Here is a 16,067-nt window from a genome sequence, read left to right on the forward strand (position 1 = left end):
GGCAGGTCCTGACGAGTTGCGTTCCCACATTCCAGGAAGGTTGCACCAAGGAGCATGATCACCGGCGTGGGGCCCCTGCTTCACAACTGCCCAAGGAACCCGGAATCATCACTGGCCAATTCCAGACATCCCAAAGGATCTCAGTGTTTTATTTGCATTTCTTTGTTGCTGGTACCTCCGTTTTTGTGTTTTCCTTCTGTGTATGGTGTGTTCACATCCCTCGCCCATTTTTTTAGCGGTCTCGGTGTTTTCCGTATTGATTTTTGGCTGCTGTGAGGAGTAAGATGAGTGGGTGCGTCTGCAGTGCTAGAGCTGGGCAGGAAGTGTGTCCGAGGCCCAAGGCTGTGTGGCTGAGCAGCTCACGCTCCATCTGCCTTCCGTCTGCTGGCTGCGCAGGCTCCCGGGCCTGCGTGCCTCAGCTCCTCCTCTGTGAAGGGGCTCATGCTGTTGGATGTGAGGGCCTCTGCATTCATGCATGCTGGTGCCCAGCTCATGCTGAGCGCTTATAAATGTTACGATTATTTACAATTTCAGGAAACCAAACCTTTGTCCTGTTTGTTGCCAATAGTTACCTTCCTGAATCTGACAGTGGAATGGACTGTGGCATTGCTAATGTGGCAGATGGGAAGGCAGGCAGGGACACAAGGAGCTCAGTGGATGGCTCCTAGAAGGGCCAAAGGGGCTGCAACCCATGTGCAGTCGGCCCTAGCGGGCACTCACAGAACTGTCGCCAAAGGAGTATCTGCCACTTTAAACAGGCCTCAGAGCCATAAAGATAGGCCTGGTTGGCCCCAGACCAAAACCCAAATCAGTCGCAAGGAAGATTTTGCAACTTCCTTTTGAGAGATGCATTCCAGTGTCGCCCAGCTGAGACTGGCGTCCTGGGGCATGAACCTCACTCCGTTCTGCACCCTGGCTTCTTGCCACCTCCTCACAGCTGGGAGAGAGGGCCAGAGCTTTGTCCCCCGAGGAGGGCCCTCCTGGGGCCTGACACACATGGCCACTCCTTGCCCATGGAGGGAGGGGGCAGGTGGGACTGTGGGGGATTTCTTGTCCCCAAGCCAAGCAAGGCTCCACTTGGCTTCGGCCCACTCCCCCGCCCCCCCCCCAACCGTTCCATTCCCTACAGTGACTCAGTCAGGGAGCGGCCCAGTGCCATGAACCCTGCCGTCTTACCATGCCCTCCCATGCCTGGTCCCCGGAGAGTGGGACGCAGGGCTCCTTTGGTTTGCACAGAGGAAGCTGAGGCAACTCGAGCCAGAAGTGGATTCCAAGCTGGGGTGAGTCACCCCCCCCCCAAATTAGAACAAGAGAGGGCCTTTCAGGGGCCACACCCGTCCTGGCTGCCTGGCCCGGCATTGGTCATCTCTCAGCCTCTGAGAAAGTGGCTTGCAGTTTGTGTTCGGCATCTTGGCCTGGCGTCTGCGATGCCCTGCACTGGCCCCCACAGCGTCCTACCCCGACAGCAGCACCGATACAATTCCAACCTCTGCTCACACAAACGTCTGTTGCTCTTGCTTTTAAGATCAACCAGCTGTGTGACTTATTAGAAACCTCTCCCATATTTGAAAATCCCACCAGGGGAGGATGCTGCAGAGCTCCGTGGTGGTTGTCACTGCACTACGGTAGGAAGAGGCATCCTGCACCATTGCTGGGTGCAGGGACCCAGGCCGAGCCTTGTGTCCATGGAGACAGCACCAGCAGAGTGCCCTAGCCTTAAGCACGGTTCCTAATCTGCAGCCCAGGTGAACCACAGCCTCAGGCCTCAGGACTCCCAGGCCCAGGGCGCTGGCCTGCCCTTGCCTCGTAGATCAGCTTTCCATTCTCGGCTGAGCTGGAAGACAAGCCCTCTGCCCAGACTTGGCTCTTTCGGGACTCCACTGAAAAACCAAACCCACGGCCATGAGTCGATTCCGACTCATAGCAACACTGTAGGACAAAGCAGAACTGCCCCACAGGGTTTCCAAAGCTGTAATCTTTATGGAAGCAGACTGCCACACCTTTCTCCTGTGAGTGGCTGTTGGTTCTGAATCGCTGACCTTTTGGTTAGCAGCCAAGAACTTTAACCTCTGCACTACCAGGGCTCCCGCAAATGCTGTCTGGAGCTGATGGAATGCCGGGCCTCAGGGATGGCAGAGAGAAAAGCTCCTCTCCTTCAGAGAGCTTAGGAGCAGGGGCCAGAAAGCCAGGGAAAGGGCCACATACCCGAGGGAGGTGTATGCTCATGGCCACCGCAAGACACTGATAGCAGTACTATTTGTAACAGCCCAAGCCTGGAACAAGCCCAGGTCCTCCAACAGTAGAGATGGACAAGTGGTGGTGGACTCACACCATGGACCGCTACACACAACGGAGCAGAATGAACCTCTGCTACGTGCAACAACTGAGGTGAATCTCACAAGGTTGAGCAAAAAAACAAAAACAAAATAAACCGCAAAAGGGTATATACTGCATGGTTCCACATACAGGAAGTTCGAAACTAGGCAAAACTGTCCTCTGGTGAGGGAGTAAGAAAAATTGTACTGGTTAAGAGTTCGGCTGCTAACCAAAATGTCAGCTCTTGGAATCCACCAGGCGCTCCTTGGAAACCCTGTGGGGCAATTCAACTGTTCTATAGGGTCGCTATGAGTCAGAATCGACTCGCCAGCAATGGGCTTTGGGTTTTTTGGGAGGGTTGATGGGGGAGTCACAGAGAGCCTTTAGGTGCTGGCTATGGTCCATACCTTCACCTGGGCTGGGGGTACAGGGTGAAGACATCTGTAAAAAATGAGGGCCAGGTCTGTGCAGACTAGAAGGCAGTTTGCGCTTCGGGGAGCCCTTGCCCCAGCTGGCCAGGAAGGAGCCCTACAGAGAAGGCGCCAGGAGGGGCAGGTGAGATCTGAGCTGGGGTTTCAGGTAGTGGGCAAGGGGACAGTCCCAGGAGGGCAAGTGGACCCACAGGTGCATTTTAGCATCTGCTTTGTGATGAAGCTTGAAAATTGGATGCAGGTCATGAATCCTCCGGAAAGGTGCCCATGCACACACCTACCACAGTTTATGTTCCAAAATCAGGAGGTGAAGCAAAAGCCACAGATGGTCAGTTACCTCTGACGGCCCCTTCAACAACCCAGAAGAGGGACAGCTCAGTGACCAGAGGTCAGGAACAGGTCACTGCGCCACTGGCCAACCCAAGCACACCGAGTGACCATACCTTCAGACCCGAGATTTCACTGCACAGAGCCTTATCCGCAGGTGAGGACCAAGAGAACTGAGACTGGGATGGGGAGCAGGTTCTGCTCCTGTTTCTCCAGGCTGGGCTCAACGAGTTTGTTGATTGTTTGGTTAACACAGCACAGCTTGTACACAGTGGCTGCATAAAGCCCGCATGCGTTGTGTGTGTTAGTTTTGATTCCCCTAAAACCAGACCGTGATACAAGGATTGAATGACAGTGTCTTACACCGAGGTGATGCCAGAAAGTGCTGTGGTGAGCAGAGAGGTGAGACAGGGAAGGCAAGGGTGTGCTGAGGGCAGGTGTGCCTTGGGACCCATGGGGAGTCAGGACAGAGGAGCAGGCCCTTACCCATCCCCCACCCTGCCAGGTCCACGGTGCCTGGACCTTCACTCTGCACGTCCGCCTGGCCTCCACTGGGAGTGGAGAGAGCACTCAGGTAGAGAACCAGGCTCTTGTGGTGAGAGCAGATGCCTTCCGGAGTGCCAGTGACCTCAGGGTGGGCCGGAGGATGAGGGCCATAGCACTATTGTGTGTATGTGTGCTAGGAACACACTACCGCCAGGAATTTCCCCAATAATTCTAGTAGTTTCACAGCTTTCATTCCCGTAAAACTCACTCGCCGGTCCCAGGTTAAAAACCCCTGTAGGAAAAGGTCCTGGACTCCAGCCCTTTTACGTAACCACTGGAGCCGACTGTACTAACAGACCTCTTTCTCCACTACAGTGGCCCCATCTGCAGAGACGTCTTTGTGGCCGTGCATCCCCCTCCTTCCTCTACTGCCTGGCCAGGAGGGAAGAGGGCAACCTCCCGTTGGCCTGTTTGTGTAAGAGATGGCATCCCTCACTTCCCTGGACTCATGGTCAGCAGTGCCATGTGATAAGTTAGGCCTGCCGGGACCGTGTGCGCGAGGCTGAAGGAAGGGCTGGGGATGGGCTGGTGAGGGGCTGCAGGTGGCTTGGGTCCCAGGGATGGATATGGGAGAGTTTGGTCTGAGACGGCAGGAAGCAGACACTAGCAGGAGCAGACCTCTGGGAAAACCATGAATAATTCTGGGTTATTCTGGAGTCATCTGGATGATCTAGAACCATCTGGATGACAAGGTGATTCCTTTCTTGAAATAATGACCTTGTATGCTACAAAAATATTTGTAACCTATAGACCATGACAGACAAAGGGTTAAAAACCATTATGTAAAAACTCCCTGCAAATCAGTAAGAACAAACAGACTAATAGCAATTTGGAAAAGGACTGGGAGGAGACAATGGGCAGAAGAAGAGGCTCCAACAGCCATCAAACACACGATCATTGCAATCCCAGGTCAGAGGCAAAAAACAAAGTGTTGTGGGGCCCGCTCTGCCCATCTGGTTGGCATGGATTTAAAAGGGAATACCCAGTATTGCCAAGGTATGGGGAAAGAGGCCCTTCCATGCCGTGGGAGTGTAAACACAAATTGGTACAATGTCTTTTTTTGGCATGCAAGTTGGCAATATCTATTAAATTGTGAAATTGTACAGTGTGCTTTCCATTTGATCCAACAATCCCACTTTAAGAAATAAAGTGAGATATTCCAATAGGAATATCTTTTCCAGTGTGCTAAGACACACTCATAAGGTTTTCAGCTCAACATTGTGTGCACTATCAACAAATTGTTAATAACTCAAATTTCTATCAAAAGGATGACAATTAAGTTATATACATTCACAATATGGAAAACCGCCCAGCAGCCAAGATCAGTGAGGTAGATCCATGTGGTCTGCCTGGAAAGAGGCTGTTGAATGAAAAAAGCAGTGTAGAATGACATGTGGAATATGATACCGTGGTGATATGAGTTCCTTTGTAGGGCCTTTTGCCTTGCTTCTTTGGAAAAACAGCTAGAGAGATGTTTCTCCTAAACACTGAGGAGTTACCTTTGCCCTAGTTTTCTGCCCCAGAGGGTTTGTTACTTTTGTCCAGATTGATTGACATTTCCTGAGTAAGCTGAGGAGCCCTGGTGGCAAAGTGCTTAAGCATCTGGCTGCTAAATAAAAGGTCCACAGTTCGAATCCACTAGGTGCCCCTTCGAAACCCTGTAGGGCAGTTCTACTCTGTCCTATAGGGTCAGTATGAGTCGGAGTTGACTTGATGGCAACGGATTTGGTTTCGTTTTTTTTGGGGGGGGGACAGTAAGCTGTAAACAACTGTGGTTTGATACGCTATGATTGATACGTACCTTGCAAGGATTGGTTAATGGACTATGCAAGTGAAGTTTCTGCAGCTTAGTATGCAAATGAAGTGTCTGCAGGCTACTATGCAAATGAAGTGTCTGTGGCCTACTGAGAGGGGATTGGTCAGTTTATGGCCTCCTCTGGGAAGGGCTATACCTTGAAATTGACAAGGAGTTATGTATACAGACAGTCCCTAGATTACAAATGAGTTCTGTTCCTAAATCTGACTTTAAGTAGAATTTGTATGTAAGTCAGAACAGTTAGGTGTGGTTCATATCTAACCTGCAGGCCTGCCGTGTGGAACAGAGCACCAGTGCTCAGGGCATGTGGACAGTGGGGCTGGCCCTTTCCCAGCTCCGAGGAAGGCGGGTGCATGTGGGCTCTCTGCTTGCTGCTTTGGGCAGTGGCTGGCTGTACCATGTCACAGGGCCCTGCCCCCTGCCAGTGGCTGCCCAAGGACCCCTGTGGCACCTGCACATGTGGAGAAGCCCAGCCCCTCATGGAAGCCTGGGGGTCCAAACACCGAGTCAGTTTTTTCCTGATAGGCTTTATGAGGGTTGGTTTGTAACTATGGGTTGTACGTAAGTTGGATGTTCGTAACCCAGGGTCTGCCTGTATATGCTTCCAGCCCCACAGAGGTTTTTGAGACAGAAGGAAGCAGGAAGAGAGGCAGCAGGAAGAATGAAGAGAGAAGAAGCAGAGAGAAACAGAGAAGAGAGAAGCAGTAGACAGGAGAGGAACCTCCTAAAAGAGCTGTAATACCAGTCAAGGGCTGTTATACTGAAGACAGCGAGAGGCTCAGAAGGGTCCCACCAGCAGAGCCAGCACTACAGATGGCAGGGCCAAGAGGAGCCTGTCCTGAGGGAACTGAGAGGAGGCTGTCCTGAGGGGGCAGAAGGTAGCCTGTCCTGAGGGGGCAGAAGGTAGCCTGTCCTGAGGGGGCCAAGGGGAGCTTGTCCTCATGGGGTTGAGAAGACCAGTCTTAAGGGGGCTGAGGGGAGTCTGTCCTTAGGGGGCTGAGAGGAGCCAGTTCTCAGAGGGCTGAGGGGAGCCTGTCTTTAGGGGACTGAGGGAGAGATGTACTGTATTGAAGAAAGGAGACTTTGCCTGCATGCTTCCTGATCCACATCCTGAATTGTAACCTGTTGATCCTAATCCCCAGTCGTACCCTATTACGTCCTTAATAAACCACTAATTGTAAGTATCGTCTGTGAGTTCTGCGTGGACAATGCCATGGATTAGCAAACCCAGAAGAGTAGTAGAGAATGCCAGGAAAGGGATAGCTGGTGTCCAAATTGGTAAAAAAGGTTATGGGGTGAAGGTGTGTCTGGCTTCCACCTCATGGGAATCAGCTTTGGGCTGATCCTGGTCATTATCCTCCCTGAAGTTAGACAGGTTCTGATGCTACTACATTACTACTACTGTGCCATAGTACCGATACTATTTGTGCATTTAAAAACACAAAACAATCCTATACATTTTCTACGAGTTAATATGTGTTGTTAGCTGTCATTGTCCCAGCACCAAACTCATGGCAACCCCATCCACCGTTGTGATCCATAGAGTTTTCATTGGCTGATATTCAGAAGTAGGTTGCCAGGCCTTTCTTCCTAGTCCACCTTGGTCTGGAAGCTCTGCTGAAACCTGTCCACCATCACGGCAACACACAAGCCTCTGCTGACAGACTGATGGTGGCAGGATACAGTTCACCAATCAGGACAGTTTCCAACCAGGACAGCTCTCATCTCCTTCTTGGCCATGCCTACAGCCAGGGCCTTCTCTCAGCCATGCCAGCCTGCAGGTCTTCTCTTGGCCTCTGCTCTGCCAGGGCAAGTGTTAGATCTTTAGCTCTGCTGACAAGTGCCTAGAGGCACCCTTCTCTGCCAGCAAGCCTCCTCTCTAAAGGCACTCAGCTCTCTCTCACTCTGTGGGCCAGGCAAGCCCACCACACCCACTTCGCTGCGTGGGCTAGCAAGCACCACCACAGCCATCTGCTGGGCTTGTAATTCTCGCCATTCGTACTGCTGCCACCAGGCTCTGCTGTGTTTGCCACCACTTCTCACAGTCTTGTGCCATCTTCAGCATTATAGCTCTCTTGCTCCTGAGTCTAGGAGGTTCTCAGCACAGAAACCCCAGGTCCAAAGGATGTGCTCCACCCCAGACTCTTCTTGATAGTAGTCCCCCACAACCTTTATTCGATTGGCCCTTATATTAAATTTCAACGCATGGGCCCCCCAGCCAGACTATCAACTGACCAATCCCTTTTTTAAAAACCATTAACCCATTGCTGCCAGGTCGATTCCAACTCATAGTGACCCTATAGAGTTTCCAAGGCTGTAAATCTTTTCTTTTCTTTTTTTTTTATCATGCTTTAAGTGAAAGTTTATAGTTCAAATTAGTTTCTCATACAAGTATTTATACACACATTGTTATAAATAGTTGCTCTCCCTGTAATGTGACAGCACACTCCTCCTTTCCTCCTTGTATTTCACGTGTCCATTCAACTACCTCCTGTCCCTTTCTGCCCTCTCATCTTGCCTCCGGACATGAGCTGCCCATTTAGTCTCTTGTATCTACTTGAGCTAAGAAGCACACTCTTCAGGAGTATCATTTTATTTCTTATAGCCCAGTCTAATCTTTGTCTGAAGAGTTGGCTTTGGGAATGGTTTCAGTTTGAGGCTAACAGAGAGTTCGGGGGCCATGTCTTCTGGGGTCCCTCCAGTTTCAGTCAGACCATTAAGTCTGGTCTTTTTACTAGAATTTGAGTTTTGCACCCCACTTTTCTCCTGCTCCATCAGGGACTCTCCATTGTGTTCCCTGTCAGGGTAGTCATTGGTGGTAGCCAGGCACCATATAGTTCTTCTGGTCTTAGGCTGATGGAGTCTCTGGTTTATGTGGCTCTTTCGATCTTTTGGGCTCATATTTTTCCTTGTGTCTTTGGTGTTCTTCATTCTCCTTTGCTCCAGGTGGGTTAGAACCAACTGATGCATCTTAGATGGCCACTTGCTAGCTTTTGAGACCCCAGATGCTACTCACCAAAGTGGGATGCAGAACATTTTCTTAATAAATTTTGTTATGCCAATTGACCTAGATATCCCCTGAAACCATGGTCCCCAGACCCCCACCCCTGCTCCTCTGTCCCTCAAAGTGTTTGGTTGTATTCAGGAAACTTCTTAGCTTTTGGTTTATTCTGGTTGTGCTGACTTCCCCTGTATTGTGTGTTGTCCTTCCCTTCACCTAAAATAATTCTTGTCTACTATCTAGTTTGGAAACCCTGGTGGTGTAGTGGTTAAGTGCTACAGCTGCTAACCAAAAGGTTGGCAGTTCAAATCCACCAGGCACTCCTTGGAAACCCTGTGGGGCTGTGAGTTGGAATCAACTTGACGGCAACAGGTTTGGTTTTTATCTAGTTAGTGAATACCCCTCTCCCTTCTTCCCCACCCTTGTAACCATCAAAGAATATTTTCTTCTGTGTTTAAACCTTTTCCTGAGTTCTTATAATAGTGGTCTCATACAATATTTGTCCTTTTGAGACTGCCTAATTTCACTCAGCATAATGCCTTCCAGATTCCTCCATGTTATGAGATGTTTCTCGGATTCATCATTGTTGTTTATCTTTGCGTAGTATTCCATTGTGTGAGTATACCGTATAATTTGTTTATCCATTCATCCATTGATGGGCACCTAGGTAGTTTCCATCTTTTTGCTATTGTAAACAGTGCTGCAGAGAACATGGGTGTGCATATATCTATTCATCCAATCGCTCTTATTTCTCTAGGATATATTCCAAGGAGTGGGATTGCTGGATCATATGGTACTTCTATTTCTAGTTTTTTAAGGAAGAGCCAAATTGTTTCCAAAGTGGTTGTACCATTTTACTTTCCCACCAGCAGTGTGTAAGTGTTCCAGTCTTTCCACAGCCTCTCCAACATTTATTATTTTGTGTTTTTTGGATTAATGCCAGCCTTGTTGGGGTATGATGGTATCTCATTGTAGCTTTGAGTTGCATTTCTCTAATGGCTAATGATCATGAGCGTTTCCTCATGTATCTGTTAGCTGCCTGAATGTCTTCTTTGGTGCAGTGCCTGTTCATATCCTTTGCCCATTTTTTAATTGGGTTATTTGCTTTCTGTCGTTGAGGCTTTGCAGTATCTTGTATACCAAGGCTGTAAATCTTTATGGAAGCAGACTGCTACATCTTTCTCCCACAGAGCAGCTCTTGGGTTTGAACTGCTGACCTTTTGGTTAGCAGCCAACCTATTCAACCACTGCACCACTAGGGCTCCTTAGGCAATACCCTGGTAGACCACAAATCACTCAATTTGCATAGTAATTGACCAATTCCCACAAGGTCACTTAATCCTATTGGATGGTTTTGTGCATCCTATTTGCATAGTAAACTGACCAATGCCTTGCGAGATTACAGCCCAACCAATCATTTTTGGCAGAGTTATAAACCCAAGGCCAGAAAGGCCATATATAAGAGAAACCCATTGCACCACAGTCACATAAAAATTAATGCACATAAAAATGGTTAAAATCCTAAATTTTATGTTATATGTATTTTACCACAATAAAATACATATTTTTTAAAAAGGACATGGTGAAGGCTTAATACAGATGTCAAGATAACCAAAAGCTGTCTATAAACTCAATGCAATAAAATAAATTCAATGCAATATCCATCAAAATTTCAATGCCCTTCTTTGCAGAAATAGAAAAGCCAATCTTCAAATTTGTGTTAAATGGCAAGGAATCCCAAATAGGGAAAGCAATCTTGAAGAAGAATAAAGTAGGAAAACTCATATTTCCTGATTTCAAAACATACTACAAAGTTCCAAACCCCACCAAACCCAGTGCCGTCGAGTCGATTCCGACTCATAGCGACCCCATAGGACAGAGTAGAACTGCCCCACAGAGTTTCCAAGGAGCGCCTGGCAGATTCGCACTGCCAACACTTTGGTTAGCAGCCGTAGCACTTAACCACTATGGCACCAGGGTTTCCACTACAAAGTTACAGTAATTAAAACAGCCGGTTGTTGTTGTTAGGTGCCATTGAGTCAGTTCCAACTCATAATGTACGACAGAACAAAACACCGCCCGGTCCTGTGCCATCCTCACAGTTGTTGCTATGTTTGAGCCCATTGGTGCAGCCACTGCATCAATCCATCTCGTTGAGTGTCTTCTTCCTTTCCACTGACCCTCTACTTTACCAAGCATGATGTTCTTCTCCAGGTACTGGTCCCTCCTGATAACATTTCCAATGTACAGGAGACAAACAACAGCCTGTTACTGGTATAACAATCAACATATAAACCAATGGAATAGAATTGAAAGCCCAGAAATAAATCCATACTTCTATGGTCACCTGATTTTTGGTAAGGGTGCTAAGTCCATTCAATGCAGAAAGAGGAGTCTCTTCAATAAATGGTGCTGGGAAACTGGATTTCCACAAGCAGAGTAAATCAGGATTCATGCCTCCCACCATTCACAAAAACCAGTTGAAAATGCAACAAGGACCTAAAAGTGGAAATTGAAACCAGAAAATTCTTAGAAGAAAATGTAGGGACAAGGCTGTCGGACCTAGTGGTTAGCAGTAAATTGTCAGATTGGATAAGAAAAGTTCGAGAAACAAAAGATAAAATAGATAGATGAGACCTCATAAAAAGTAAATACTTTTGTACATCAAAGGACTTTATCAATAAAGTGAAAAGACAACCACCGTTTGGGAGGAAAATTTCAGGTACCGTATATCAGATAAGGGCCTAATATCCAAAAGATATATAAAACTTACACAAGTTAACAACAAAAAGACAAACAACCCAGTCAAAAAAGTTGTCAAAGGACCTGAACAGATAGTTCACCAACGAGAATATTCAGATGGCCAACAAGCAGAAGAAAAAATGCTCAACATCATTGGCCATTAAACCAAAAACCAAACCAAGTACCGTCAAGTCGATTCCGACTCATAGCAACCCTAGAGACCCTAGACTGCCCATTAAAAAAAAAAGGTGCAAATCAAAACCACAATGAAATACCACTTCACGCCCGTTGGGAAGGCAAAGATAAAAAAAAATAGAGAACAATAGGTGTTGGTGAGACTGTGGAGTAACCGGAACCCTCATCCATTGCTGGTGAGAATGTAAAATGGTACAGCCACTGTGGAAAAGAGTTTGGTACTTCCTCAAAAGGTTGAACATAGCATTACCAATATAATCCAGGAATCTCAATCCTAGATACCAATACCCAGAAGAAGTGAAGGTAGGAACACAAATAGAATCCTGTACACCAATGTTCTTTGTAGCACTTTTCACAACACCCAAAAGGTGGAAACAACTGAAATGTCCATCAACGTATAAATGGATAAACAAAATGTGGTATGTACATACAATGGAATATTACTCTGCCATAAAGAGAAATAAAGTTCTGATGGGTGATGCCACAACGGGTGAACTTTGAAAACATCATGCTGAGCAAAATAAGAGAATTGTAAAAGGACAAATACTGTATGATCTCACTTATATGAAACCTGCAAATATCTAGAACCCAAAGATGGTTACCAAGGGCAGGAGGGAGGGGAAGAGGAAAGGTTTTTGTTTGGGGGCCACTGAGTTTATGTCCATGTTGGAGGACTATTTTGGAAAAGGATAGCAATAATGGTGGCACACCATGAAAAATGTAATCTATGTCATTGAGTTTTAAATATGGGAGTTGTGTTGGCAGATGGTTTGATGCATATGTTTTCACAACAAAAAACAGAGGAAAAAAGGGCATGGCCCACATGTGGACCAAAAGTCCCAATTCTGTGACTCTTGCTAGTATGGGAAGAGAAATCCTTCTCCATGGGGATTGTGAATCGGAGGGTATGAGTGGAGCTAACCTGGGGGTGGAGACAGCAGGAGGGAAGCATAACAAACACATGAGGAGTGAGGGAGGCCCAAGGCACCACCTGCGAGTTGAGGATGGTCTTTCTGTCACCTGCAAGAGGCCCACCCTGATCGTCCCTGCCACGTGTCCTCAGCCTTCACAGAGGCCCTGACGGCACCTCCTTGGCGGTACTGCACGTGTTCACGGCGCAGCTACTGAGGGGTGGGAGTAGTTCAGCAATACCTGCTTCCTTGTCCCTCAGTGTTTGACACTGAGGCAAGGTCTATGCTGGCTCCCAGGGCTCCCTGGCAGGACGGAGCTCCTTTACCCACAGCAGACACCAGCTCACTGATGCACCTTTCCTGGCTTCCCTCCCATCCCTCTCTTGCTTCCTGTGATGGCTGATTTTTTGTGCCAACTCGGCTGGGCTGTGGTGGCCAGGTGTTTGGTCAAACACTGATCTGGATGTTGCTGTGGCAGTTTCTGGAGATATGGTTCACATGGGCAGCTGATTTAAAGTAAAGGAGACTACCTTGATAACATGGGTGGGTAGGCCTCATCCAATGAACAAAAAACTGAGGTTTTTGGAAAAAGAAGGCCTCTGCCTCGGGACTGTAACAGACATCTTGCTGGAGCTTCCAGCCTCCCACCTGCCCTACAGATTCTAATCTTGCCAGCCCCAGGATCACGTGAGATAATTCCTTGGACTCAATCTCTCTTTTTCTCTGTATAGCCTATTGGTTCTGTTTCTGTGGAGAACCCTGACTGATATACTTCCCAACACCCACACAGCGCTTTCTGGAATCACTTCCCAAATACACAACTTGTGGGGGAGGCCAAACTAAGATGCTAAACCAACAAATCTCTCTCTCCTTCTCTGTCTCTATCCTCTCTCTATTTCTGTTTCTGTATCTCTCTCTCTTAAGCCAGTTTGAGTTGATTTTCTTCACTTGCAACCAAAAGAACCCTGATTAACACATTATGATAACTGGCTTATGGAATATTGTGAAGATGCTATCACAGGTTTGTAAGGTCCTTGCCCTGGACCTGGGCCTTTGCTCCTCCTCAAATTCCTGGCTTGTTTATGACAGGAGATAAGCTGAGCCTCTCAGTGGGTGGTTGGGAGCAGCCTCATGGCGTGGCTTTGGGGGTGGGTTAAGGCTGCCTCACAAGTACACCCCCACCTTCCATGCACCTCAGATTCCCACAGCAGTGGTCATTCTTTTGAGTTAGGTCTCCTTTTCTAAGCTGCTTCAGTTGGTATCTCTCGGACCCTTCTGGTCAGGTAGCTACACACTACTGATTGTTGTAGCTTCCATATGCCAAGCCCTTGCTGTGTGCCAAGCTCCACTAGTACTTTGTTCTATGACCTGCCAAGATGAGGGGTACCTCCCTTCTGTGGCTGCCATCACCAGGGATTTTTTTAAACGTAACTTTTGTTGAAGTCTAAGAAACAGACAGAAATGGGCGCAAATCCTAACACAGCTTGATGAATTTCACAAACTGAACACACATGTGTAACTACTACCCAGATAAGAAACATTGCCCTCATGTTCTCCATCTACTTGCTTTCCCAAGGGTCACAGCTGTCCTGATCTCTCACCTCACAGGTGAGTTTTGCCTGTTTTTGAATTTACATACATGGGATTATTTAGTAGATAGTCTTTTGTGTCTGACTTTTCTTGCTCGCATTGTGTTTGTGAGATTCCTCCATGCGGCTCTGTGCACCAGTAGATGATTCATTTACGTTGCTGTATAGTATTCCACTGCACCATCACCAGCAATTTATTTATCCATTCAACTCCTGATGGGCATTGGGAGTGTCCAGTTTTTGGCTATTACGGATAACGCTGCTTTAGCATGTTGATCCTTTTTATTGTAATTAGATGGAGATTGTAGCAACCACAGAGGGAGAGGTTGGACAAAGTGTTTTACCCTGTTTTTTCCCTGTTATGCGTAGTACCAGGAACTTCCCAGGTTACCTGTCCCTGCTTTGACCCTATGCCAGAAGGTGAGATTTTTCCATTGTCCAGTGCAGGTCTGGGACCCAAAGCTGGTGTGGCTATCTAAGTGATGGGGACCCCTAGTAAAGGGATGCCCACCCCTTGCCTTCAGGTCTCTGTGAGCATAACCAGGTGACCATGTTGAGGGCGGGGTGGGAAAAAGAGTGTCTCGTTCTTTGACTCAGGGCCAAACCTGTGGATTTGTGGGGACATCTATACCATTTGGCAATTGTATCCATCTGCAAGTAGCAAAGACCTGGAAAAGCATGGCTTAAATGAAATAGAGGTTTTTTTTGCAGGTCAAAGAAGTCAGAGACCCCTAAGTTAGATGTGTAGTTCCAGAAAGTCGTCAGGAGCCCACACTCCTTCTGAGTTTCTGCTTTGCCATATTTAGGCCTTAGCTTCCATCCTAAAGGTCACGAAATGGCCCCTGGAGTGACAGCCATCATGTCTATATTCCAGGTAGGGAGAAAGAGAAGGAAGAAGATAGAAAGGATACACTCTAGCTTTTTTGGAGCCTTTCTGAAAATCTCTCCCAACAACCTCACTGGCCATTTGTATTTGCCAAGTAAGCTGAGAAATGTCATGTTTTAGCTGTGCGCCGGACTGCCTTGAACAAAATCAGAGTTCTTTTACTAAGAAAGAAGCAGAGAATAGATATGGGGCAGGCAGCAAGCAGGCTCTTGCTCAACATTCAATCCTGGCTTTCTTTGACCTTATTTGGGATATTGAGAGACAAGGAACTCTAATTTTAGCAGTTGCTGAAAGCAAGGAAGAGTCATTTCTGAAGCAAAATGCTTTAAACGGGGGCTTTGCTGAGGTTACTAGTTCTCCTCCTCCATTATGGATATGCAAATGACTTTGGGAAGGGGTGTGCAGATCTTTCCTTAAGAACAATAGATAAAAATTACCTACTAATCTCATCAGCTTTTCAAGATAACAGTGTTGGTTACATGACAATGTCAGGTGGTCTCAAACTCCGTAGCGGGTAGTGTATGCATGAGTCGTATGTGAGTCCCCAAGTAGCCCCCTCAGACAGGTATTTGTGTGCTAGCGATTTATTAAGAAAGTGCTCCCAGGGAGACAGAGGGAGTGAGGAGGGTGGGGGTGCAGGGAGTTGGGGGGGGCACAGGGCAGTGAGGGGGAAGCAGTCAAGGGTGGGGTTTCAAGAGAAGCCCCAGCCACAACCTGATCCTGCAGGGAGCTCCTGAGGTTCAGTTACACCCAGAGGTTTCAGCTCCAGGCCAGGGAGCTGGGCTTCAGTGGAGGAGGGATTGAGCCCCAGGACTCCAGAGAAGGCTGCAGGTGCTGGTGGCTGGGAGAGAAGCCTGCAGAAGCTGGGGGAAGGGTGTGCAGATCTGATAAAAGGATCCAGAAGGCATCTGGATTGAGCATCAATGGTGGCCCTTGCATAATGTACCTCATTTACACCCACAGCACCCCTGAGAGGCTGGCACTATTATCATACCCATTTTACAGATGGGGAAACTGAAGCTCAAGGAAGGAAAGTCAGTTGTTCAAGTGTCAGGGCTGGGACTCTAATCCAGATCTGAGAGTCACCAAAGACCCCATTTATGGCCAGAGCTGACAGCCCGTCCTTGCTTACTTCATAAGCCGACAGGCATTTACGGAACAGCTATTGCACGCAAAGCCCCAAGTCCCAACCTCCAGGTGTTCCTAGGCCCCATCCTGCTGGGTAAGCCTCTTTCCGATGAGTTTCAGTCCACTGATCTCTCTAGAAAGCAAGACTCTCAAGTGTAATCGAAGTGGGTGGATTTGTA

At 47.8% G+C, this 16,067-nt stretch overlaps 1 long non-coding RNA gene across 3 annotated transcripts; it reads left to right on the forward strand.

The window, feature by feature from the left end:
* The first annotated feature begins 302 nt into the window (after window positions 1–302).
* LOC135230389 (uncharacterized) lies at window positions 303–7,439 on the forward strand. 3 transcript variants are annotated; one of them, XR_010321051.1, is made up of 4 exons: window positions 303–2,388; window positions 3,052–3,231; window positions 3,936–4,035; window positions 6,045–7,439. It is a non-coding gene; the product is annotated as an uncharacterized LOC135230389 (long non-coding RNA). The 3 variants fall into 3 exon arrangements; XR_010321052.1 differs by having other exon boundaries at window positions 303–1,280; XR_010321050.1 differs by having other exon boundaries at window positions 2,052–3,231.
* The last annotated feature ends 8,628 nt before the right edge of the window (window positions 7,440–16,067 follow it).

This window comes from Loxodonta africana, chromosome 2 (genome assembly GCF_030014295.1).
Source record: "Loxodonta africana isolate mLoxAfr1 chromosome 2, mLoxAfr1.hap2, whole genome shotgun sequence".
In the NCBI taxonomy this organism is placed as follows: Eukaryota; Metazoa; Chordata; class Mammalia; order Proboscidea; family Elephantidae; genus Loxodonta; species Loxodonta africana.